Source organism: Aquarana catesbeiana, linkage group LG04 (assembly GCF_042186555.1).
Source record: "Aquarana catesbeiana isolate 2022-GZ linkage group LG04, ASM4218655v1, whole genome shotgun sequence".
Taxonomy (NCBI): Eukaryota; Metazoa; Chordata; class Amphibia; order Anura; family Ranidae; genus Aquarana; species Aquarana catesbeiana.
The window spans coordinates 21,342,149-21,366,227 of NC_133327.1; the positions used below are offsets into that span (position 1 = coordinate 21,342,149).

A 24,079-nucleotide genomic window follows, 5' to 3' on the forward strand; every position below is an offset into this window, starting at 1 on the left:
AATGGAATGATTTACATCAAAGCATTTTCATGTGTTAGAATGGCCCGGTCAAAGTCCAGACCTAAATCATTTGAGAATCTGTGGAAAGACTTAAAAATTGCTGTTCATGGGGGGACGTGGCTTGCGACCAAGCCGGATGGCAGCATAAAACCGGAGCTCCTGTAAAGTTCGGGGATTCAGCGGCACAAAGCAACCCACCGGGACAAGCTCTCACCCACCTCACAAGCTGACCTACCTCCGGACCACCCCGGGAACATGTCCAGAAAGAGGAAGGAGCAGCGAAAGCCGCAGTGCCTAACAGACTTCTATCCACAGAAGCAACATGACGGTAGGCAAGATGGGGCCCAACCATCATCCACCCCTGTAGCTAACACAAGCAATAATCCGCCTAAATCGAACAAGAAGCTCCAAAATAATGCCTCCCCTGAAAGCCCACAGCATTACTCTCCCTCCCCAGTTTTGGGCAGCCCAGCTAAGGCAAAATTCAGGACAGATGGAGAGAGATACAATCACACAGCCAGCCTGCTGTCACTGAGTCAGGGGATGATACACGTGAGCTCCCTGACTCTATTGAATCTTTCCCTACCAGGGACCAGCCTGCGGTGGACACTGTCTTGAAAGATATGCTTTTGTCACTGAGAAGCTCATTGCAATCTGATATGATGAAATGCATGCACAAATTCAACAAGGATATGCAAGCAGTGGAATCCAGGGTAGAGCACATTGAGCAAAAGATGGGAGAATACGCCAATACCATTAATGATTTAGTGGATTCACATGAGGAAAGAGAGGGGGATACAGAGTGGATTAAGGCTAAGCTCGCAGACATTGAGGACAGAAATAGGAGGAACAATATGAAAATAAGGGGGATCCCTGAATCAATCCAGCAAGCTGACTTGCGCACTTATGCCTGCTCACTGTTTAAAACACTCATCCCTGATCTCTCTGATCTAGAGAATACTATTGATAGAATCCATTGTTTGTCTAAACTGCCATACCTATCAGAGCAGGTGCCCAGGGATGTAATCCTGCGTCACCATTTTTAGCACGCAAAGGAGCAGTTGTTGATGATAATGCGTAAAGAGGTTCAAATCCCTGCACAATATCAAAATTTACAGTTCTATGCGGACTTGTACCAATATACATTACAAAAAAGGAAAAATTTAAACACCATTACCAAAGTGCTTAGAAACCATAAAATCATCTATAGATGGGGATACCCTACCAAGCTGTCAATTGTGAAAGATGGTCGCACACACACACACAGTGGACTCCCTGGAGAAAGACCTTTCTCTCTTGGAAGAGTAGAAGATCCTTCCTGAGCAATCAGACGACCTGATCACTGATAGATCAAGGCAACACGTGGAACCTGTCTGGAAAAAGGTCACCAATAAAAACGCCAAATCGCACACTTAATGGGTAATACACCTCTTACAATTCCCTGGAGGACTAACCAGGAGAGCCTGTAGGCTTGAACTTTTCCCCCACCTAACTTGAGCAGCATAGTGCTGCATATGGGTATTTCTGTTTCCCACCCTGTCTTTTTTTAGAAACACCCCTTGACTATGTTGTTTTTACACAAGTTACATGGTTACACTACTTTTATGGTTTTTTCGTTCCTATGTTCTCTTTTTGACATTCTCAAAAGTTTCCACAGCTGGAACCTACAAAGCTAACGAATGGTCAAGAAACTTCTTCTCAGCTGCCACATGTGAAAGCTGTCTGCTATGATTTACCACACAAGCCAGGATGAACTTGACAACCGCACCAAAGCGTGAGTACAATACAAAATTTCTCTCAGCACTCATTGTTTATTACATACCATAATCAAATAAGCCACAAGATGGCGATATTTCCTCAAAAATGAACATACCTCACAAATATTTTCCAAGCACCATTATGCCCTGTAAACACGATCAAACTTTCTGACGGAAATTGTGTGATCGGAGCTTGTTGTCGGAAATTCCGACCGTGTGTGGGCTCCATCGGAATTTCCTGACACAAAGTTTGAGAGCAGGCTATAAAATTTTCTGACAACAAAATCCGTTTGCGTAAATTCCGACTGTGTGTGGCCAATTCCGATGCACAAAGTGCCATGCATGCTAAGAATAAATTCCGAGACGGAACTGTTCGGTCTGGTAAAATTAGCGTTCGTAATGGATACAGCACTTTCGTCACGCTGCAGTGTTTTCTTCTTTATAATGCTAGAAGAATGAAGTTGTTTTGCTGCTCATATTCACACAGACTTCTCACAAACTTATTTCTTTATTATTTCTCATGATTTCATGAATATAATATTTTGATTTGTCACATCTACCGAAAATTTCTTGATTTTTTAAAATTTATTTTTTGGTATTATTTGTTGTATTTTTTAAAATACAGATATCCTGTTTTTTTTTTGTTTGTTTTTTTTTTGGTGATCTCCAGAATAGTTTTGGGTGTGTTTTGTGTGTCAAGTTACCACAACACCATTATTATCTTGTCTTTTTTAATCTCAAGGAGGTTGGTTGGTGTTGGTGTTCCTTGTTAATTTCACATTGTATTTTTGAAATGTACCTGCCTCCTCACAAACAAACTGTCCTTTTTGAAGGAAAACACAAATAGGCGAGTATTAGTTCACAAAAATACCTTTATTAATTATTAGCATGCAAAGCACCTCTCTCTAACATGTTTCGCCTAGAAGGGTTTAAAATCACAAAAACACGTACCTGTTGGTCATTCTGCTTCTGTTTCAAGTGGTTGTACTGGGGTGATGGCTGCAGGCATCACTCCAGTACTGTTTTTTAGAGCCGATGGTCGGCTTTCTTGTGATAACAACCGATGAGGCTAAGCAGCCACGTGATTGTTATCACAAGCAGCGGGAGGGGACGACTCCCCCTTCTACCCCCCTCCACCGGCTTCCCTCCCCAGCAGGAAGCCCGAGTGACCAGCCAGCATGTCCGCTGGTTGGCCGAAGACCTGAACAAAGCTGGAATCGGCTTTGATCGGATCTTGGATCTAGTAACCTAGAAGTGATGTCTCAACGTCACTTCTGGTTTACTTGGCAGCCAACGGCGTCATTTTAAAAAAATCCTAAGTATTCAAAAAAGCCGATCTTTGCATTTTTTAAATACTTTCAAGTACAGTCTTTTAGACCCCAGATCCCTCCATAACGAGTACCTGTCAATGCCTATAATGCCCCGTACACACGGTCGGATTTTCCGATGGAAAATGTCCGATCGGAGCGTGTTGTCGGAAATTCCGACCGTGTGTGGGCTCCATCGGACATTTTCCATCGGATTTTCCGACACACAAAGTTGGAGAGCAGGAGATAAAATTTTCCGACAACAAAATCCGTTGTCAGAAATTCCGATCGTGTGTACACAAATCCGACGGACAAAGTGCCACGCATGCTCAGAATAAATAAAGAGATGAAAGCTATTGGCCACTGCCCCGTTTATAGTCCCGACGTACGTGTTTTACGTCACCGCGTTTAGAACGATCGGATTTTCCGACAACTTTGTGTGACCGTGTGTATGCAAGACAAGTTTGAGCCAACATCTGTCGGAAAAAATCCTAGGATTTTGTTGTCGGAATGTCCGAACAAAGTCCGACCGTGTGTACGGGGCATTACTGTCGTAAGGGATGTTTACATTCTTCGTTATAGCAATAAAAGTGATCAGAATTTTTTTTTTTAAAGGAGCAGTGTAAAAATAGAAAAATAAAATAAAATAAATAAGAAAAAAAATGTAAAGTGCCCCATCTCTCCGTGCTCACGCGCCGAAGTAAACTTATACATAAGTCGCGCCCACAAATGTAAACAGTTTTCATACCACACTGTGAGGTATCGCTCCGATCATTAGAGTGAGAGCAATAATTCTAGAACAAGAACTGCTCTGTAACCCTAAATGGGTAACCGTTAATTTTTTTAAAACGTCACTTACGGAGATTTTTAAGTTCCGTTGTTTGTCGCCATTCCACGAGTGTGTGCAATTTTAAAGCATGACATGTTAGTTATCTATTTACTTGGCATAACATCATCTTTCACACTACACAAAAAATTGGGCTAACTTTACTGTTACGTTTTTTTTAATTTGTTGAAGTTTTTTACGAAAAAAATTGCGTTTGACCGCTGTGCAAATATAATGTGACATAAAATATTGCAACGATCACCATTTTATTCTCTTGGGTCTCTGCTAATATATATATATATATTTATATATAAGTTTGGTGGTTCTAAGTAATATTCTAGCAAAAATTACTGATTTTAACTTGTAAGCATCAAATGTCAGAAATGCAGTGCTTTCGAAAAGTATTCATACCCCTTGAAATTGTAGTGTAAATTTTATTGGAATTTTATGTGATAGACCAACACAAAGTGGCATATAATTGTGAAGTGGAAGGAAAATGATAAATGGTTTTCCAATTTTTTTACAAATAAATATCTGGAAAGTATGGTGTACATTTGTATTCAGCCTCCTTTACTCTGATACCCCTAAACTAACTAAAATTTAATGGAACCAATTCCCTTAAGAAGTCACCTAATTAGTAAATAGAGTCCACCTGTGTGTAATTTAATCTCAGTATAAATACAGCTGCTCTGTGAAGCCCTCAGAGGTGTGTTAGAGAACCTTAGTGAACAAACAGCATCATGAAGGCCAAGGAACACACCAGACAGGTCTGGGATAAAGTTGTGGAAAAGTTTAACGCAGGGTTAGGTTATAAAAAATATCCCAAGCTTTGAACACCTCACTGTTTAATCCATCATCCCAAAAATGGAAAGAGTATGGCACAACTGCAAACCTACCAAGACATGACTGCTCACCTAAACTGACAGGCCGGGCAAGGAGAACATTAATCAGAAAAGCAGCAAAAAGGTCCAAGGTAACTCTGGAGGAGCTGCAGAGATCCACAGCTCAGGTGGGAGAATCTGTCCACGGGACAACTATTAGTCATGCATTCCACAAATCTGGCCTTTATGGAAGAGTGGCAAGAAGAAAGCCATTGTTGGAAGAAAGCCATAAGATGATTGCGAGAAGCCATGTGGGGGACACATGTGGAAAAAGATGCTTTGGTCAGATGAGACCAAAATTGAACCTTTTGGCCTAAAATCAAAACGCTACGTGTGGCAGATAACTAACACTGCACATCCCCCTGAACACACCATCCCCACTGTGAAACACGTAGCAGCATCATGTTGTGGGGATGCACCAGGGACAGGGAAGCTGGTCAGAGTTGATGGGAAGATACAGTCAGGTCCATAAATATTGGGACATCGACATAATTCTAATCTTTTTGGCTCTATACATCACCACAATGGATTTGAAATGAAACAAACATGATGTGCTTTAACTGCAGACTTTCAGCTTTAATTTGAGGGTATTTACATCCAAATCAGCGGTGTGGGAATTACAACAGTTTGTATATGTGCCTCCCACTTTTTAAGGGACCAAAAGTAATGGGACAGGTTAACAATTATCCATCGAACTTTCACTTTTTAATACTTGGTTGCAATTCCTTTGGAGTCAAATACAGCCTGAAGTCTGGAACGCATAGACATCACCAGACGCTGGGTTTCATCCCTGGTGATGCTCTGCCAGGCCTCTACTGCAACTGTCTTCAGTTCCTGCTTGTTCTTGGGGCATTTTCCCTTCAGTTTTGTCTTCAGCAAGTGAAATGCATGCTCAATCGGATTCAGGTCAGGTGATTGACTTGGCCATTGCATAACATTCCACTTCTTTCCCTTAAAAAACCCTTTGGTTGCTTTCGCAGTATGCTTCGGGTCATTGTCCATCTGCACTGTGAAGCACCGTCCAATGAGTTCTGAAGCATTTTGCTGAATATGAGCAGATAATATTGCCCGAAACTTCAGAATTCATTCTGCTGTTTTTGTCAGCAGTCACATCATCAATAAATACAAGAGAACCAGTTTCAATGGCAGCCATACATGCCCATGCCATGACACTACCACCACCATGCTTCACTGATGAGGTGGTATACTTTGGATCATGAGCAGTTCCTTTCCTTCTCCATACTCTTCTCTTTCCATCACTCTGGTCTTCGGTCATCCACCACAGTGGTTTTCCGTGGTATTCCGGGTCTTTTGGTGGTGCTGAGCTCACCAGTGCATTCTTTCTTTTTAAAGATGTTCCAAACAGTTGATTTGGCTACACCTAATGTTTTTGCTTTCTCTCTGATGGGTTTGTTTTGTTTTTTCAGCCTAATGATGGCTTGCTTCACTGATAGTGACAGCTCTTTGGATCTCATATTGAGAATTGACAGCAACAGATTCCAAATGCAAATAACACACTTGAAATGAACTCTGGACCTTTTATCTGCTCCTTGTAAATGGAATCATGAGGGAATAACACACACCTGGCCATGGAACAGCTGAGCAGCCAATTGTCCCATTACTTTTGGTCCCTTAAAAAGTGGGAGGCACATATACAAACTGGTGTAATTCCTACACCATTCACCTGATTTGGATGTAAATACCCTCAAATTAAAGCTGAAAGTCTGCAGTTAAAGCAGATCTTGTTTGTTTCATTTCAAATCCATTGTGGTGGTGTATAGAGCCAAAAAGATTAGAATTGTGTCGGTGTCCCGATATTTATGGACCTGACTGTAGATGGAACCAAATACAGGGCAATCTTAGAAGAAAACCTGTAATGCCCTATACACACGAGCGGAATGTCCGACAGAAAAAGTCCGACGGGTGCTTTTCATCGTATATTCTGATCGTGTGTATGCCCCATCTGACTTTTTACGTTAAAAATTCTGACGGCCCTAGAAATGGTACATGTTCTAAATTTTTCAGACGTAACCAATTCCTATCGTCTGTTTGCTGTTCCGATGTACCGAAAACAACGCATGCTCTGAAGCAAGTACGGAATGAAAGCACATCTTAATTTTTCATGCTAGCAAATGTGCCTGTTCATGAATAAGGTAATTTGTGAATAGTGTTCGGCGAACGGTTTGGCCCAGGCATGAGTTCAGCCCGAACATTGGTTGTTCGCCCGTTTGGTGAACACCTGAATTGTTGGGGTGTTCGGCCATTTGTTCAGCCTGCCAAACTCACCACAATGCACTGCGTGCCACACAGTGCATTAGAAGCCCTGATTGGCTGAATCATTGAAGGCTTTGCCCAATCAGGGCACAGAACACTATCAGAGCCATGGTTGGAGAAAGTTCCTTCTCAGTGCAGCCATTTGAAGCCATTTGTGTGATATTGGAGTAGAGATAAATAGAACAGGGCTCTGCTCACTGCCACTAGCGAGTTAAAGTGTTATTGTGATTCTGTTGTGAATGTAGAGTGTCAGTGTTGTGTGAATAATAGTGATAGTGCAGCGTGAGTGTAGTGCGACCATTCATTTTTACTTTAGTGTCAGTTTAGTGTGTCAGGGCATGTTTACTGCAGTATATTGAAGTGTGTCAGTGTAGAGTGTCAGGGCACTTTTACCGCAGTATATTAAAGTGTATTAGTGCACTTTTACTACAGTATATTGAAGTGTGTCAGTGCACTTTTACTGCAATATATTGAAGTGTGTTAGTGCACTCTTAGTGCAATATATTAAATTGCGTTATTGCATTTTTACTGCAGTATATTGAAGTGTGTTAGTGCACTTTTACTGCAGTATAATGAAAAGCATTAGTGCACTTTTACTGCAATATATTGAAGTATATTGGTGCACTTTTACTGCAATATATTGAAGTGTATTAGTGCACTTTTACTGCATTATATTGAAGTGCGTCAATGCACTTTTTACTGCAATATATTGAAGTGTTAGTGCACTTTTTCTGCAATATATTGATGTGCATTAGTGCAGTTTTACTGCAGTATATTGTAGTGTCAGTGGGGTGTGTCTGTGTAGTAAGTACTCAAGTTAAAATGCACCAAACACCATTTTCCATTGATTACAGTGTGTCCAAGTACACATTTCCCCATCTCTGTTATATTTCTGTAATAAGCCCCCCCCCATCATGTCTGGGAGGCCAACAAGGAGAGGCAGATGTTCCCTCAGGCAGGGCACCATTTCCTCTGTTTAGTGATGTTGCCTGTGCTTTTCAACCAAAGCATGCAGAGGAGGGGGTGGACTGGCTTATTAAACCATCCTCATCCTCCTCATCCACTATCACCCAAGCAGAGACTAGTGTTCAGTCCACCACAGATGCCAGAGTGGCTTATTCTGCCTCCTTGTCCAGAGCTACTCCTGTCATAGCCCCAGCATCATGCATGGAGAAGCGTGCCCGAAAGGTGGCAAATTTAAAGAGACGTACCTGTACGCCCATTTGCCTGCCTGTGCAATTCTGCCGATGTACATCTGTGTGCGGCGGTCGGCAAGCGCTTAATGTTGTATTCAGTGACATAAATCAATATATCAGTTGGTGGGTGATTCCGATACTGATGTCATTATATGATATTAATATTATCATTATTATACAAGATTTATAAAGTAACCAACAGTTTGCACAGCACTTAACAATATACTGTAAAGAAAGACAGTACAGTTACAATACAATTCAAGACAAAAGGTATAGGAGGGTTCTGCTCATGAAGGCTTAGAATATAAAATGGGAAGCAAGTGATAGAAATGGTAAAACTGTGAGGGAAAAGTTGATACAGTGGGTAAAAATTCAGTTGTTAAGCAGAAGCAGAATAGGCTTCTCTGATAAGATTAGTTTTCAGGGATCACCTAAAAGCAGACAGAGTTCAATATGGGAAATATAGTGGCAATTTTGGCATTACAGTATGGATGAGTGAGTTTGGGATGGAGGAACTTTACTGGCTTGCACCTCACCCCGATAGAATACCTTTGGGATGAATTAGAACGGAAACTTCGAGCCAGGTAAATCAACCCCAATATTTTTTACTTTCTGCTATAAAACTCATCCAATAAAAAATTGTAAAAACTCAAATTTCTTCATCAAATTAGGCCAATATGTATTCTGCTACATTTTTGGTAAAAAAAAAAACCCCAATAAGCGTATATTAATTGGTATGCGCAAAAGTTAAATAGTCTACAATCTAGGGAATAGATTTATAGCATTTTTATTTATTTAATTTTATGTAATGGCGGCGATCAGCGATTTTTAGCGGGAATGTGACATTACGGCAGACAGATTGGATACCTAACTGACATTTTTGACGCTTTTTTGGGAACCAGTGACATTACTACAGTAATCAGTGCTAAAAACATGCACTGTCACTGTACTAATGACACTGGTAGGGAAGGAGTTAACACCAGGGGTGATTAAAGGGTTAAGTGTGTCCCTAGGGGATGTTTTCTAGGGTGCCTTTGGCCAATCATGGCTCAGGGGGCTGAGTCCATGCCCCACACTATGTTAGGCTGCTTACATATCGGCCGTACATAGTTTTATGAATGAGAGCAGCAAAATTACATTTGCAAAGGAAAAAATGTCATTTAAAACTGCTAGCAGCTGTAATGTATTACCGGGTCCCGGTAATATAGATAAAAATCATTGAAAAAATGACATGGGTCCCCCCCAGTCCATTACCAGGCCCTTTGGGCATGGTATGGATATTAAGGGGAAACGCGCAACAAAATTTTAAAAAAATTGCGTGGGGGTCCCCCCTAAAATACATACCGGACCCTTCAGGTCTGGTATGGATATTAAGGGGAACCCTGCGCCAAGATAAAAAAATCCATACCTGACCCTTATCCGAGCATGAAACCTGGCAGACCACAGGAAAAGGGGGGGCAAGAGCGCCGCCCTCCTGAACCATACCAGGCCACATGCCCTCAACATTCCACAATCCTTGCCCGGTGGTTGTAGGGGTCTGCAGGCGGGGGGCTTATCGAAATATGGAAGCCCCCTTTAACAAGGAGACCCCCAGATCCCTGCTCCCCCTATGTGAATAGGTATCGGGTACATTGTACCCCTACCCATTCACCAAAAAAGTGTCAAAAAAAAATGACAGTAGACAGTTTGGGACAAGTCCTTTATTAAAAAAAAAATGTCCTGCAATGTCCATCCATCTTCGATCACAGTGTCCGACGACCCAAAAAAAAAAAAAAAAAGGAAAAATTCCGCCTCCATGGCAGGCATCCCGCAACTGCAGGCTTTTTGCGATGACAGCTGTTATATAGTTGAGAGCCGGTGATGTAAATGGGTGACCACGCCCCCCTCTGACGTTAATAAAGGACTTGTCCCAAACTGTCTCCTGTAATTTTTCTCTTTTTTGACACTTTTTTTGGTGAATATGTAGGGGTACAATGTACTCCCTATTTTGAGGGCATGTAACCTGGTATGGTTCAGGAGGGGGGCCGTCTGGTATGGATTTTGGGGGGGGGGGTCGCCATTTTATTTTTAATTTTGGCACGGAGTTCCCCTTAAAATCCATACCAGACCTGAAGGGATTTTGGGGGGACCCCCACGCAATTTTTTTTTATATTTTGGTACAGGGTTCTCCTTAATATAGCCTCTCGCAGATGTCTCTCCAAGAGTGGATGAGATCTTCCAGGAAATCAGGTGTACCTGACTGGGGAAGAGGAGAAGTTGGAGGTGTGTTAGGAAGAATCACATCCAAACGTCAGTGAGTCCTGCGGACAGGATACATCTCCAGACCCTACAGAGGGCTATTTCTGCAGGCGCTTCTGACCTCGCTAATATAGGAGGTCCACGCTTTCCAGTAAGAGTCCTCACTTACTGAATTTCCTTCACACGGAGTTCTCAATCCCCTTTTGGTGGTGGTGCAAGCCCTGGAATATTTCATCCTGCTGGATTCGCTATAAGTGTGAACCCTGCAGCACCTTATTTCCTAAAGGGGTTGTAAAGGTTCATGTTTTTTCACCTTAATGCCTCCTATGCTTTAAGGTGAAAAAACATTCAGCGATTGCAGGCCCCCAGCCCCCCCATTTACTTACCTGAGCCCTCGAAAGTTCTGCTTCGAGAATGCGCTTGATGTCGGCCCGGTCTTCTCGCTTGTTTTTGGCTCTTCATTGGATAGATTGATAGCAACGCAGCCATTGGCTCGCGCTGCTGTCAATCAATTCCAATGATGTGAGAGCCGGGGGGCGTGCCCAAGTCCTGTAGTCGTCGCTTATGGACGCCGGATACAGGACTCGGGAGCGCGCCCAGAAGCTAACCCCCCCAGGAGAGTGCTTCCCAGAGGGGGGAGGAGCCGAGACAGCCGCCGTGGGACCCCACAACAGCAGGATTGGGGCCACTCTTTGCAAAATGAACTGCACATTGGAGGTAAGTATAACATGTTTGTTATTTTAGAAAAAAAAATCGAACCGTTACAACCACTTTAATTTCACAGAGAAAGAGAGACGCTCACTTGGCACTTTATTACACTCATATTTTTAGAGACGTATATATTTATCAATTGTATTTCACATATGAGTTATTGACTTTATAATTTTTATCCATTTATTCACTTTGTCAAACTTGGTGTATATAGTTAATGCTCATTAAGCGCAACTTTCTCTAATATAAGCCTTTAAAATTAGCACTTGATTTTTCACGTTTGTGTCCCATAGACTTTAACGGTGTTTGCATGTTCGCACACATTATTTGCCTGTTCGCAAGTTCTGGCGCAAACCGAATGGGGGGTGTTTGGCTCATCTCTAATCTATACTATAGGGGACCTTTTTCACCAATAGAGCCTCAAAAATTTCCAACAACTATCAACGACTTACAGTCTGCCCAATAAAGACTTTTACATCTTTCTCAGGATTCGTCATATCCTCTCTTCAGTGCCCACCTTCTTAGAAACAATCCCTAAAGGCCTGCTTTTATTTTACAAAAGTATGCACCAAGACCAAGGGAATCTCCTTCATCTACAACATTCTATCTAGACCCACAGCCAGAAGTAAATCCACCAGCATGCTATACTGGGAATCAAAGCTACAAACTTCCTTCTCTCCAGAGGCGTGGTACCATGCACTTCGCTTCCTGCTACCTTATCTAAAAATATATCCCACTGGGAAACCCTCATGAAAATTTTCCACAAATGGTACTACACGCCGGACAGACTAGCATGCATTTTCCCATCCTGCTCTCCGAAATGCTGGAGGTAATGTGATGCTATTGGGGACATCCTTCATATCTGGTGGAACTGCCCTCTCCTAGCCCCCTTTTGGAAGACATTATCTGCCTTAATCGCGGACATGACATACATTACCAGACAACTGACCCCACAAATGTCTCTCTTTGGCCTAGACTCTCTCCCCTGGCCCACAGCCTACATACCAATCATACAGCATATCTTAATTGCAGCATGTATACAAATAGCCGTGTCCTGGAAATACCCACTTCCACCAACTATCTCCTCTCTCATCTCTGCTTTAAATGAGTACTGTCACATGGAATATCTCTTCTCCAAATCTCGCCTAGCGGGAGAGAAGTTCCACAGACAGTGGGCTCCATGGCTGGCCCACCCCAGAAGTATCAAGCTCACATAACTGGAGTAGCACTCCTCTCTGACTACCTTTGACCACTGGAAATAATCCCCGCTACTGTTTAGACCAAAGAGAGCCAGATGTGAATACCTACCCCCCCCCCCCGCCCCCTTGTAAATTTATATCCGGATTTTTGCATCACTAATCGATTCCTAAATCTCAAAGTTGGTTACTAGGCATCTTCTATATTCACCACTCTTCTACTTATCTTCGACCCCCTACTTCCACCCCTCCTATCTGGTCTTTGATGCCTTCCCTGTTGGCGATAATCATGGAGACCCTAACACTACCTTATAGTCTGTATATACTAACATGGGTAACATCCACGATGTGTATCTACCAAGATGGTAATGCTTTGGTATCTGTTTGCAACTCCATATCTGGGATGATTGCCATCCCTCTATCTGATATAGCCTTTGTACCCTGTATCTTCTGCTCTTATTTTTGAACTAATAAAACCCTATTTAAATTAAAAGAAATCATTTCAAAACCACAACAAACTCTTGGTAAAAGAAAGTACCATACTTAACTGCGTTTATTGACTATGCCCCCACCCGGCATTTGCTCCCAAAAGGTGTGTCCAGCTATATTGGTGACATGACCAATACCTTCGGTTTGTTGTGGACATATTTATAACCACTGTCAATACAGTTTTATTATACTCTACTTACACTGTCTGCATTGAATATATTGTGTTATACAAGTGTAGCAATAACTCTCGGCGGAGCTGCTGGTTTAAGCGGGCTTGTTACCTTCACTCTCCTTCCCTCTGTTTCACCGGCACCGGGTCTAGGGTTCTGTTGAGTTTACCTCCGGACGATACAAGCACCAACACTTGAGTACGTTTTCAATGCTTTATTGAACAATTAACGAAGGAAGTAGCAGGAAAGAGGCAGAAGGGAAACTGCAGGAAAGCTCAAATACCTCTCTGTAGGATTCTTGACAAATGTCCTTTAGAGTTGAATATTACAGTAGAATGCGCTCCCCTTGTGGGACACACTCTTTGCTCGCCTGGATAGGCCTCTCTCACTTGCCTAGCAGCCAGTACATAGCACGAACAAAAGTCTCTGCCACAGACTTGCTTAGGATGAACCCGTACGATCCTCTGCCACAGGATGTATTGGTTTTGCGGTGAATGTCAGTCACAGTGCTTGAACCTTTAAGCCAAACCCGGCAAAACTATGCTGTAAAGTCACTTTAGGATACGTCCTCCAACCGAGTCACCAGGCCCCTCTCCAGACCAGCACTCTGCATGATCCTTCCATGACTGGTCCTCCCCTGGGATCTCCTCAGTTGTCCAGCTTCTTCACTCTGGATAGACAGCTCAGGACCATTCCTCGGCTGCTGTGGTAGGCCCCAGACAAGCTTCTGGGCCCACCCATGCGCCACAGCGCCGCGGGCCTCCAGAACGGAGGACCACGAGGTAGCACGCTAATGCATACCTGTCGGCCAGGAGGGCCATCAGGTGGCTGTAAAACGAACCTAAAACATGGCGTCTGTCCCATAAATACCCTCTCCCAGAATCCAAAAGCTTTGACACGCTGCCTTTCCAACACTAGCCGATAGTAACAACGACACCCACCAGCCCAGTATGGAAACACATGCAACATCAGCCAAGCTGGAACAGAGGCAAATCCAACTCCCCTAACGAGCAATTTACTAAATTTACCTATCAGATGGTAGATCGCAAATCTACCAGCGCTACATAAGCATGTATCCAACCTTCTAATGACAAAAATGGATAATGTTCTATCGTCTTATTGGAATGTTTGTAATTTCTATTTCCTAAAAACTTTCAATAAAATTAAGGTTATAAATATTCTTTGTGCTTGCAAAAAAACAGTTTCTGGTATCTTAAAAAATGTATTTGCTTAAACTATACAAGTTCATTTTTTCCATCCGATGTTCTCGCATTATCATATAACCACATCCAGGAGTATCATGCTCACTCTCATCTTTGTGAATTTGTATATCCATTGGTACAGCCAAGGTGTTTGCATTACCATTTGCATCATAGTTTTTAAGAAGTTATGTTTTATCAGAGTACGTCTATTAACTATATCCATATAGCTCTTGTAGGTGAATACAAACATGGCAAATTCCACTGAAAAAAATATATTATGAGATTCTAGAACAATATTCGTTTCCATTTGCCTTGCTTGTAATATTAGTGTTAGCAGGTCTGGTGATACAATCATTTATTGTGACTGTTAATATCATTGACTGGATGAAGGGAAGATAAATAACAGGTGCTGACAAAATTATCACCTCTATTGGGATATCAAGGATCTTCTTTCATGCTGCATTCCTGTTGAACTTATTTTTATTTGCTTACTTTTCAAAGATTTTGTAAGAAAAACCTGCGCTAATGAGCAAAAACAGCAAATAAAATGAAATGTTTGAAATGCAAGGTGCAGCTGCAACAAAATACTTCAAATATCAATAAAGTGTAAAAACCATATATAAACTTAAAATCGTGCGCTAGCATAAATATATCATACATAGTGAAATTAAATCTGCATCTAAAAAGCTTCTTGGAAGAATACCAGAAGCTGTAGTGTATATTTAAAATAAACCACAGTGCAGCAAGATAACAAATTACAAGTTATGACACATCTCCGTGAGGGAAAAAATATGAAAAAAAGAGTGAAAAATTCAAAAGTACAATTGGAATCCAAATCGCTTGAAGAACGCCACATTCAGTTCATGAAAAACAGAATCGCAAGAAAAGGTGTGTGAAGAAAATAAGCCGTTCCTTTGGTATATCGCATCAAGGTGGAAAGGTGAAAGATGTAGGAATACTTCCAAGCCACCCATAGTTGCGGAAGAGTAGTAATGGATGTACTCTTACCAAACTTGTTGGACCCCCTATGTAGCGAGGTCATACGGGCTTGCAGATATAGCCCTCTACAGGGACAGATGGATATCGATGTCCCGGTCCTGCTCACGAGCGCCACCCACTCAAAGATGTTATCTCTGCTTCAGCATCAGGAGGGAGACTCGTTTCTTTCCAGCTTTACGAGCTCCTTCCTGTCCACCTCCTGGGTGAGAAACACATTACACAGAACACCGCGGCGGGACTCTCACATGTCACTGTCTATGGATTCCGCCAGTCTGTACACTGACTGTGTGTACAGACTGGCGGAATCCAAAGGAACGGCTTATTTTCTTCACACACCTTTTCTTGCGATTCTGTTTTTCATGAACTGAATGTGGCGTTCTTCAAGCGATTTGGATTCCAATTGTACTTTTGAATTTTTCACTCTTTTTTTCATATTTTTCCCCTCACGGAGATGTGTCATAACTTGTAATTTGTTATCTTGCTGCACTGTGGTTTATTTTAAATATACACTACAGCTTCTGGTATTCTTCCAAGAAGCTTTTTAGATGCAGATTTAATTTCACTATATATGATATATTTATGCTAGCGCACAATTTTAAGTTTATATATACTTTTCAAAGATAACTATAATATTTTCTATATTTATTTTTTGTGCTTTGGAATCCTTAACCTTTTCCAACATCTGGTTATCGGCCCTACTCTCCATCTTCTTCTACTTCAAGATATCCACCTCTCACAATGTGTTTATCTTAAGGCTAAAGGTCATCATGTCAAAGAGGATCATCTACCTGATTATTGCCACTTTCATTTTGTCTTTAGGACATACATCAATGAATGGTTTGCTCATTTTTCATGTTTTCTTTAGAAATTCAATGTGAGCTTACACTTCAGACATAATGCAACAGAGAGAGATGTTGGACTATTTTAAATCATTGTGGAATGTTTTACCCCTTCTTATGTCCTTCATAACTTCGGTTTTACTTATCATTTTGCTTGGTCTTCACACAAGCAGACTGAACAATCATGGACATGCAGACACCTATTGTAGGACTATAACATTTACTGTTTTCTCTTTTCTGGCCTGTGGTTTGTATATTATATTAAATGTATTGCACATGTATATGAGATTATTGGGAGTGTTTTGGTGGTATTTTATAACAAACGTTTTTCCAGCTCTACACTCTATTTTGCTCATTTATGTAGCAACAAAACTAGGGATGAGCTTCGTGTTCGAGTCGAACCCATGTTCGACTCGAACATCGTCTGTTCGCCTGTTCGCCGAATTGCGAACGATATGGGCCGTTCGCGCCAAATTCGTGTGGCGCGTCACGGCCCATAATTCACTGCGGCATCGCAGTGCATTGCTGGCTGATGATTGGCCAAGCATGCACTATGACCCGCATGCTTGGCCAATCACAGCGCCGTCTGAACAGAGAGCCGTAATTGGCCAAAGCCTAGGAGGCTTTGGCCAATTATGGCTCAGGGGATTTAGCACACACCCCACACTATATAGTATTTACAGTATTTACAGCTACCTGAAGAAAATTGCTGGTGTTCTTTTGATCCTATTAGTACCACAGTCAGGCAGCTAGACTATTTACAGTTAGTGCAGTGCGTTCTGCTCACAGTGTTCAGCTAAAACTACAAGTTAGTGGGGTACGTCCACCTCACAGTGTTCAGCTAAACCTAGAAGGTAGTGCAATGCGTCTTGCTCACAGTGTTCAGCTAAAACTACAAGTTAGTGCGGTGCGTCCACCTCACAGTGTTCAGCTAAACCTAGAAGTTAGTGCGGTGCGTCCTGCTCACAGTGTTCAGCTAAAACTACAAGTTAGTGCTGTGCGTCCTGCTCACAGTGTTCAGCTAGATCCGTTCCTGTTATCTTCTTACTGACAGGCAGGCTTGTCTTGTTACAGTATTTACAGCTACCTGAAGAAAATTGCTGGTGTTCTTTTGATCCTATTAGTACCACAGTCAGGCAGCTAGACTATTTACAGTTAGTGCAGTGCGTCCTGCTCACAGTGTTCAGCTAAAACTACAAGTTAGTGTGGTGCGTCCACCTCACAGTGTTCAGCTAAACCTACAAGTTAGTGCGGTGCGTCCTGCTCACAGTGTTCAGCTAGATCCGTTCCTGTTATCTTCTTACTGACAGGCAGGCTTGTCTTGTTACAGTATTTACAGCTACCTGAAGAAAATTGCTGGTGTTCTTTTGATCCTATTAGTACCACAGTCAGGCAGCTAGACTATTTACAGTTAGTGCAGTGCGTTCTGCTCAGTGTTCAGCTAAAACTACAAGTTAGTGGGGTACGTCCACCTCACAGTGTTCAGCTAAACCTAGAAGGTAGTGCAATGCGTCTTGCTCACAGTGTTCAGCTAAAACTACAAGTTAGTGCGGTGCGTCCACCTCACAGTGTTCAGCTAAACCTAGAAGTTAGTACGGTGCGTCCTGCTCACAGTGTTCAGCTAAAACTACAAGTTAGTGCTGTGCGTCCTGCTCACAGTGTTCAGCTAAACCTACAAGTTAGTGTAGTGAGACCTCTGCACAGTGTTCAGCTAAAGCTACAAGTTAGTGCTGTGCATCCTGCTCACAGTGTTCAGCTAGATCCGTTCCTGTTATCTTCTTACTGACAGGCAGGCTTGTCTTGTTACAGTATTTACAGCTACCTGAAGAAAATTGCTGGTGTTCTTTTGATCCTATTAGTACCACAGTCAGGCAGCTAGACTATTTACAGTTAGTGCAGTGCGTCCTGCTCACAGTGTTCAGCTAAAACTACAAGTTAGTGGGGTGTGTCCACCTCACAGTGTTCAGCTAAACCTACAAGTTAGTGGGGTGCGTCCTGCTCACAGTGTTCAGCTAAAACTACTAGTTAGTGCTGTGCGTCCTGCTCACAGTGTTCAGCTAAAACTACCAGTTAGTCTGGTGCATCCACCTCACAGTGTTCAGCTAAAACTACAAGTTAGTGCAGTGCGTCTACCTCACAGTGTTCAGCTAAACCTACAAGTTAGTGCGGTGCGTCCTGCTCACAGTGTACAGCTAAAACTACAAGTTAGTGCTGTGCGTCCTGCTCACAGTGTTCAGCTAAAACTACAAGTTAGTGTGGTGCGTCCACCTCACAGTGTTCAGCTAAAACTACAAGTTAGTGCGGTGCATCCACCTCACAGTGTTCAGCTAAACCTACAAGTTAGTGCAGTGCGTCCTGCTCACAGTGTTCAGCTAAACCTACAAGTTAGTGTGGTGCATCCTCCTCACAGTGTCCAGCTAAACCTACAAGTTATTTTTTTGCGAGCTCTGCACAGTGTTCAGCTAAAGCTACCTGTAGAAGGTTGGTGGTGTTTTCCTGATCCTATCACTACGCAGGCAGCTAAAAAAGCTACAAGTTAGTTTTTTGCGAGCTCTGCACAGTGTTCAGCTAAAGCTACCTGTAGAAGGTTGGTAGTGTTCTCATACTACAGGCAGGCAGTTGATTTTGCTAGCTGCAGTATCAGTATATATATATATATATATATATATCCCAGCTTAGTGCAGCTACAGGCCATTAGTATGTCTGGAAGGCCAAGAAGGAGAGGCAGACAGTCACAAGCCAATAAGAGAGGGCAAGCTGGTCGTGTCTGGTGCTGGTCGTGGAGACGGTGCATCCTCATCAGCACATGGCCGTGTGACACGCTTGGCCTTTTTTTCGGCAGCTGGCCGTGTTGAGCCGCAACATGTGGAAGACTTGGTCGAGTGGATGACCAAGCCGTCCTCATCCTCCTCATCCTCTCTCACCCATGCCCAGGGTACTTTGTCTGGCAAAGCAGCGGCCTCTTCCCTTGGCTCAATGTCATCAGTGACTCCTTCCCTAGCCCCACCATGTCCTCCTGAAGAGTCCCTCAAACTGTTTGACCACAGTGTTGGGTACATGCTCCAGGAGGATGCCCAGCGTTTGGAAGGCTCTGATGATGATACTGAGCTCGATGAAGGCAGTAACGTGAGCACAGACAGAGGGGGTGCCCAAGAAGGACAGCAATCTGGCAGTCATGCTCCCCCTGCTGCAGCATACTGCCAGGTTTGCTCCAGTGATGAGGAGGGAGGGGATGATGAGGTCACTGACTCAACGTGGGTGCCTGATAGGAGAGAGGAGGAGGCGGCACATCACCAACGAGGCAGGATGCCCTCCAGGGGCCAGCCTAAGGGCAGCACCTTGACTGCATCACACCCCAAAGCTCCACATGTGCAGGGCGCTACAGTCTCTGCGCGTTATTCAAAAAGTTCTTTGGTGTGGGCCTTTTTTGAGATGAGTGGATCAGATCGCACCGCTGCTATTTGCAACATATGTCTCAAGCGTATCTCGCGTGGCCAAAACATCTCCCGCTTGGGTAACACATGCTTAACCAGACATATGTTGACCTGCCATGCAGTTCGTTAGCAAGCGTATCTAAAAGACCCACACCAAAGAACAAAGAGGACCTCTCCTTGCTCCTCATCAGCTGAGATCTCCAACCCCACCATACCTTCAGTCCTCTCTGAGACCTGCACTGAGAGGAATGAAGGTGTAGAATTAGGTTTGTCACAGCCAAGTACTTGTGGGCAATCTGCTTTTGGTACACCGACGTCAGATTGTACCAGGGAAATTTCCCTGCCCCAGCTGCTGCACCGCCGAAAGAAGTTTGCTCCCAGCCATCCACATGCCCAGCGGTTGAATGCTAGCTTGGCAAAATTGCTAGCACTTCAACTGCTGCCTTTTCAGTTGGTAGACTCTGCCCCCTTCCGTGTGGAATGTGCGGTTCCTCAGTGGCAGGTACCCAAATGCCACTTTTTCTCACGGAAGGCGATTTCAGCTCTCTACCGGCATGTGGAAGGCAATGTCCATGCCTCGCTGGACAGGGCGGTCAGCGGTAAGGTGCATATTACCGCTGACTCATGGTCCAGCAGGCATGGACAGGGATGTTACCTAAGTTTCACGGCGCATTTGGTGACTCTGCTGGCAGCTGGGAAGGATGCAGGACAAGGTGCAGTAGTGTTGGATGTTGTTCCACCACCACGCCTCCAAAATGCTAATGATTGTGACACACCTCTCTCCTCCACCCCCTCCTCTTCTTCTTCCTCCATGGCCTCTTCCTGTGCTTTGTCCTCGGAACCAGCGGTGCTCCGTAGCCAATCAAGGGGCTACGCAAGTATGCAGGCCAAAAGATGCCATGCAGTGCTTGAGCTGGTGTGCTTGTGGGACAGGAGCCACAATGGGGCAGAGGTTCTGTCAGCTCTGCAGGGGAAGGTTCAGAGGTGGTTGACGCCACGCCAACTTAAGGCAGGAATGGTGGTTTGTGACAATGGCACCAACCTCCTCTCTGCCCTCCGAAAGGGACAAATGACCCATGTGCCCTGTTTGGCTCACGTCCTTAACTTGGTGGTGCAGCGGTTCTTGGGCAGGTACCCGGGCTTACAGGATGTTCTGAGGCAGGCCAGGAAAGTCTGTGTGCATTCCTGCCGGTCATATAATGCCAGTGCTCGGCTGACGGACCTCCAAAAGGAGTTTAACCTGCCCAAGAACCGCCTAATCTGTGACATGCCCACCAGGTGGAACTCAACGTTGCCCATGCTGCAGCGGCTGCACACGCAGCAGAGGGCCATCAATGAGTACCTGTGCGACTATGGCACCAGGACAGGGTCAGGGGAGCTTGTTTTTTTTTCCCCACGCCAGTGGGCCATGATCAGGGATGCATGCACTGTCCTGTCACCATTTGAGGAGGCCACGAGGAGGGTGAGCAGTGACAGTGCATGCATCAGTGACACTGTCCCCCTTGTCCACCTGTTGGAGCACACGCTGCGTGGAATAATGGACAGGGCACTTGAGGCAGAACAGAGGCAGGAAGAGGAGGACTTCCTTAGCTCTCAAGGCCCCCTTTATCCAGACAGTGTTCCTGCGTGCCCGCTGATCACACAGGAAGAGGAGGAGGAGGAGGAGGAGGAGGAGGAAGATTGTGTCAGTATGGAGGTGGAGCCTGGCACTCAGCATCAGCAGCAGTCTTTAAGGGATCAGTCTCAAGAAACACATGGACTTGTACGTGGCTGGGAGGAGGTGGCTGCGGACCATGTCGTCCTTAGTATCCCAGAGGACTCCGGACCGAATGCCTCAGCAAACCTACGCTGCATGGCCTCCCTGATCCTGCAAAGCCTGCGTAAGGATCCTCGTATTCGTGGTATCAAGGGGAAAGACCAATACTGGCTGGCAACCCTCCTTGATCCACGTTACAAGGGTAAGGTTGCGGACCTTATCTTGCCATCGCAGAGGGAGCAGAGGATGAAACATCTTCAGGAGGCCTTGCAGAAAGGTCTGTGCAATGCGTTCCCAGAGACTGGGAGATTACAAACTCCTGTTTCTGGACAACGTGTTCTGAGGCTTCGGTCAGTCAAAGAAGGAGCGGTGGAGAAGGTGGCCGTCTGACCGATGCGTTCAGACAATTTTTTGGTCCGCAGCCCCAAGGTATGATCGGTTCCAGCAACCATCGCCAGCGTCTGTTTTACATGGTGCAGGAATACCTAGGGGCAAGATCTGACTTGGACACCTTTCCCACCGAAAATCCTCTGGGTTACTGGGTCTTGAGGATGGATCACTGGCCAGAGCTTGCATAGTATGCAATTGAGCTACTGGCCTGTCCTGCGTCCAGCGTTCTTTCAGAACGCACATTCAGTGCTGCTGGAGGCTTTGTAACCGATCACAGGGTGCGTCTGTTCACCGACTCGGTCGATCGACTGACCTTCATAAAAATGAATCAGTCTTGGATCACCACCAGCTACCAAGCACCTGATGCTGATGTAACCGAATAATTTTTTTTGAAATCTCAGATCCCTTCAAAGACTGCCTATGCTGATGCTGAGTGACTATCCCTGAGTAATTATCCTCTTCCTCCTCAATCATCACGCTGATAGCTTGTAAGAACATTTTTGATTCTGGGCGCCACCACCAGTGCCTAAGGCCCAATTTTTCAGCCCCTGTTTAACAGGGGCATGTAATTACAATTTTTGATGCAATACTTTGCAGCAGGGCTCATTTCTGCGTTCCAACTAGAGTATCTGTGAGGGGTTGCAGTGTTGTGGCACCAGCACCAGTGCCTAAGGCCCAATTTTTCAGCCCCTGTTTAACAGGGGCGTGTTATTACAATTTTTGATGCAATACTTTGCAGCAGGGCTCATTTCTGCATTCCAACTAGAGTATCTGTGAGGGGTTGCAGTGTTGTGGCACCAGCACCAGTGCCTAAGGCCTAATTTTTCAGCCCCTGTTCAACAGGGGCATGTAATTACAATTCTTGATCTAATATTTCACAGCAGGGCCCATTTCTGCACCCACCAAGAGCGAGTGAGGACCTACAGTGTTGTGGCACCACCACCACCAAAGGCCCAATTTTTCTGCCCTTGTTCAACAGGGGCATGTAATTACAATTCTTGATCTAATATTTCACAGCAGGGCCCATTTCTGCACCCACCAAGAGCGAGTGAGGACTTACAGTGTTGTGGCACCAGCACCACCACCACCACCAAAGGCCCAATTTTTCTGCCCTTGTTCAACAGGAGCATGTAATTACAATTCTTGATCTAATATTTCGCAGCAGGGCCCTGTGAGGGCTTACAGTGTTGTGGCCACAACAACACCTAACGCCCAAATTTCTGCTGAGTATATAGGTCAGGCCCCTACTTTCAAACATCTAACTTACAAACGACTCCTACTTGCAAACGGAAGGAGACAACAGGAAGTGAGATGAAATCTACCCCTAGGAAGGGAAATTCTCTCCTGTAAGAGTTAATATGGGAAAAACATTGCTCCTTTCCACTGATGCTTTCCAATCCTTGTTCCACAAAAAAACCCAAATTTTCAAAAAACATTTGTCATTGGGACAAAAAGTGAGGTGAAATCTTCTGAAGAGGAGGAAAGACAGCAAAACAAATGTCACAGGGGTGATAACCCTTCCCTATGTTTTCCAAAAAGCTTAAAAAAGATTTTTTGGCTGGAGCTAAACACGTTAAAAATGTACCCGTTAAAAATTACAAACAGATTCTACTTAACAACAAACCTACAGTCCCTGTCTTGTTTGCACCACCTGTATACTGCTGTTCAGAGTATATAGGGCCTGGTGGCCCCACACCTTTCCTTATTTTAATTTGGGTGCAGGGTTCCCCTTAATATCCATACAACATCCAAAGGGCCTGGTAATGGTCTGGGGGGTACCCATGCCGTTTGTCTCACTGATTTTCATCCATATTGCCAGGACCCGACATTACATTAAACCCGCAAGCAGTTTTAAATGAGATTTTTTCCTTTAAAAATGACATTTTGTGCAGGGACTGTTCTAAACACGGGAAACATGCGCCACTTTATAGGCACACTATAGACACACCCCAGGTACGATATTTAAAGGAATATTTCACCTTTTTTTTTTTTTTCTTTAAGCATCATTAAAATCACTGCTCCCGAAAAAACGTCCGTTTTTAAAAGTTTTTTTTGCATCGATACAAGTCCCCTGGGGTAGGACCCGGGTCCCCAAACCCTTTTTAGAACAATACCATGCAAATTAGCCTTTAAAATGAGCACTTTTGATTTCGAACGTTCGAGTCCCATAGACGTCAACGGGGTTCTAATGTTCGTGCGAATTTTCGGTCCGTTCACAGGTTCTGGTGCGAACCGAACCGGGGGGTTATCGGCTCATCCCTAAACAAAACGAAGAAATCAGTTCTTCAGAATTGTCCATTGTGGAACTGACTACTTGTTCAACAGAAACACTCCTGGATCTCGCTCTAGAGGGCCGGAGCAGGAGACCCCTTTGTGATTGAAGGAAAGATGAGGACTTTTGTTATAATTATATT

At 44.1% G+C, this 24,079-nt stretch overlaps 1 pseudogene; it reads left to right on the plus strand.

The window, feature by feature from the left end:
* Positions 1-255: 255 nt before the first annotated feature.
* Positions 256-24,042, plus strand: LOC141141128 (taste receptor type 2 member 13-like; annotated as a pseudogene).
* The last annotated feature ends 37 nt before the right edge of the window (positions 24,043-24,079 follow it).